We start from the raw sequence: 3,852 nt of genomic DNA on the forward strand, positions 1-3,852 counted from the left end.
ATTCAATTCCTCCCGTTATGAAGGCCAGCATGCTATTAGCCTTCTTCACTACCTGCTGTGCCTGCATGCTTGCCTTCATTGACTGGTGTACAGAACACCCAGATCTCTCTGTACTGCCCCTTTACTTAAATTGATTCCATTTAAGTATTAATCTGCCTTCCTGTTCTTGCCACCAAAGTGGATAACCATACATTTATCCACATTAAACTGCATCTGCCCACTCACCTAACTTGTCCAGGTCACCCGTAATCTCCTAACATCCTCATCACATTTCACCCTACCACACAGCTTTGTATCATCAGCAAAGTAGCTAATGTTATTGCTGATACCATCTTCTATATCATTAACATATATTGTAAAAAGCTGCGGTCCCAGCATGGATCCCTGCGGTATCCCACTGGTCACTGCCTGCCATTCCGAAATGGAGCTGTTTATCACTATCTTAAGTTTCCTAGCAGCCAACTAATTTTCAATCTAATCTAGTACTTTGCCCTCAATACCATGCACCCTAATTTTACTCACTAACCTCCTGAGTAACTTTATCAAAAGCTTTCTAAAAGTCCAGGTACACTACATCTACTGGATCTCCCTCATCCATCTTCAGAGTTATATCCTCAAAAAATTCAAGATTAGTCAAGCACGATTTCCCCTTCATAAATCCATGCTGATTCTATCCTATCCTGTTACTGCTATCTAGATGTGCCGTAATTTCATCCTTTATAATAGACTCCAGCATCTTTCTCACCACTGAGGTCAGACTAACTGGTCTATAATTTCCTGCTTTCTCTCTCCCACCTTTCTTAAAAAGTGGTATAACATTAGCCACCCTCCAATCCTCAGGAACCGACCCCGAATCTATCGAACTCTGGAAAATAATCACCAACGCATCCACAATTTCCCAAGCCACCTCCTTCAGTACCCTGGGATGTAGACCATCAGACCCCAGAGACTTATCAACCTTCAGACCTCAGTCTCTCCAACACCAAATCCTGGCAAATATAGATTCCCTTAAGTTCAGGTCCTTCAGCCACTGTTACCTCAGGGAGATTGCTTGTGTCTTCCCCATTGAACACAGATCTGAAGTACCCATTCAATTCTTCTGCCATTTCTTTGTTCCCCGTAATATATTCCCCTGTTTCTGTCTTCAAGGGCCCAATTTTAGTCCTAACCATTTTTTTTTGCCTTGCACATACTTAAAAAAGCTTTTACTATCTTCCTTTATATTATTGGCCAGTTTACCTTCATACCTCATTTTTATTCTGCGTATTTCCTTTTTAGTAATCCTCTGTTGCTCTTTAAAAGCTTCCCAGTCCTCAGTTTTCCCACTTGTCTTTGCTATGTTATACTTTTTGTCTTTTAACTTTATATGTTTCTTGACTTCCCTCGTCAGCCACGGCCGCCCATGCCTCCTCCTGGGATCTTTCTTCCTTTTAGGAATGAACTGATCCTGCAACTTCTGCATTATACACAGAAATATCCGCCATTGTTCCCCCATGGTCATCCCTGCTAAGGTATTGCACCATTGAACTTTGGCCAGCTCCTCCCTCATATCTCCATAGTTCCCTTTATTCAGCAGAAGTACTGTCACTTCCGACTGTACCCTCTCCCTCTCAAATTGCAGATTGAAGCTTAATGTATTAAGGTCACTATTTCCCAATGGTTCCTTCACTTCGAGGTCTCTGACCAATTCTAGTTCATTACACAATACCAGATCCAGAATTGCCTTCTCCCTGGTAGGCTCCAGCACCAGCTTCTCTAAGAATCCATCTCTGAGGCACTCCACAAAGTCTCTTTCTTGAGGTCCAATATCATCCTGATTCTCCCAGTCTACCTGCATGTTAAAATCCCCCATAATAACTGTAGTAACATCTTTGCGACAGGCCAATTTCAGCTCCTGATTCATCTTACATCCAACATCCAGACTATTGTTTGGGGGCCTGTAGAGGGTTTTTTTACCCTTGGTATTTTGCAACTCCATCCACACTGACTCTACATCCCCTGACTCTAGGTCCCCCCCACGCAAGGGACTGAATATCCTCTCTTACCAACAAGGCCACCCCACCCCCTCTGCCCGTCAGTCTGTCCTTACGATAACACGTGTGGCCTTGAATATTCATTTCCCAGGCCCTGTCCACTTGAAGCCACATCTCAGTTATCGCCACAATATTGTATCTGCCAATTTCCAAAAGAGCCTCGATCTCATCCATCTTATGTCTAATGCTTCGTGCATTCATATATAGTATTTTTAATTTGTTACTGCTCTCACCCTTCATCAACCCCTATTTCACTCAACCTTACAGCATGATCCCTTTCCGAGTTTTCTGCCTCATTGATACAGTTGTCTTTCTTGACTTCTCTTGTCCTAACTTTCCCTACGACTTCCTTTTTAAACAACCAGTTTGTCCTGTCATCTTCAGGCCCCCAAACAGTAGTCCAGTTGACATCATCACAAACCCCAGGAACCTCATACAGGAGAAAGATATGAAAAGGAAGCAGGAGACAACAGCTTTGCTTCACTTGGAGGTCACCACTGATGATACCTAGCCAGGGAATGAAACGTCTGGATATCAAACTTACAGCTCAGCGAGCAAACCTACATCCTCAACCTGAGCTACAAACCTTGCAAAACGCAAGATTACATCTCATGGAATACAGGGAGAACTAGTCACTTGGATACAGAATGGGCTCAAAGGTAGAAGAGAGGGTGGTAGTGGAGGGTTGTTTTTCCAGACTGGAGGCCTGTGATCAGTGATGTGCCATAAGGATCGGTGCTGGGCCCTCTACTTTTTGTTATTTACATAAATGATTTGGATGAGAGCATAAGAAGTACCGTTAGTAAATTTGCAGATGACACCAAAATTGGAGAAGTAGTGAACAGCAAAGAGGGTTACCTCAGATTACAACAGGATCTGGACCAGATGGGCCAATGGGCTGAGAAGTAGCAGATGGAGTTTAATTCAGATAAATGTGAGGTGCTGCATTTTGGGAAAGTAAATCTTAGCAGGAGTTATACACTTAATGGTAAGGTCCTAGGGAGTGTTGCTGAACAAAGAGACCTTGGAGTGCAGGTTCATAGCTCCTTGAAAGTGGAATCGCAGGTAGATATGATAGCGAAGGCGGCATTTGGTATGCTTTTCTTTATTGGTCAGAGTATTGAGTATAGGAGTTGGGAGCTCATGTTGCAGCTGTACAGGACATGGGTCAGGCCACTATTGGAATATCTCTGCAATTCTGGTCTCCCTCCAACGGAAAGATGTTGTGAAACTTGAAAGGGTTCAGAGAAGATTTGCAAGGATGTTGCCAGGGTTGAAGGATCTGAGCTAAAGGAATAGGCTGAACAGGCTGGGGCTGTTTTCCCCGGAGCATCAGAGGCTGAGGGGTGACCTTAGAGGTTTACAAAATTATGAGGGACATGGATAGGACAAATAGGCAAAGTCTTTTCCCTGGGGTCGGGGAGTCCAGAACTAGAGGACATTGGTTTAGGGTGAGAGGGGAAAGAGACCTAAGGGGGAACTTTTTCATGCAGAGAGTGTTACGTGTAATGAATGAGCTACCAGAGGATGTGGTGGAGGCTGGTACAATTGCAACATTTAAGAAGCATTGGGATGGATGTATGAATAGGAAGGGTTTGGAGGAATATGGGTCAGGTGCTGGCAGGTGGGAATGGTTTGGGTTGGGATATCTGGTCGGCATGGACCGAGACTCTGTTTCTAAGACTCGTCTGAACTGCATTACTGACGCCATGCCCGCCCCCCTTTAATATTATTCAAAGCCATGTTCCAACGACTGAGATCGCTTCCCGCTCTCTCTGGATGGTTTAGTGGCTCTGAAAAGAGCCGTTGTGTTTCTCTC

This window comes from Hemiscyllium ocellatum, chromosome 49 (assembly GCF_020745735.1).
Source record: "Hemiscyllium ocellatum isolate sHemOce1 chromosome 49, sHemOce1.pat.X.cur, whole genome shotgun sequence".
In the NCBI taxonomy this organism is placed as follows: domain Eukaryota; kingdom Metazoa; phylum Chordata; class Chondrichthyes; order Orectolobiformes; family Hemiscylliidae; genus Hemiscyllium; species Hemiscyllium ocellatum.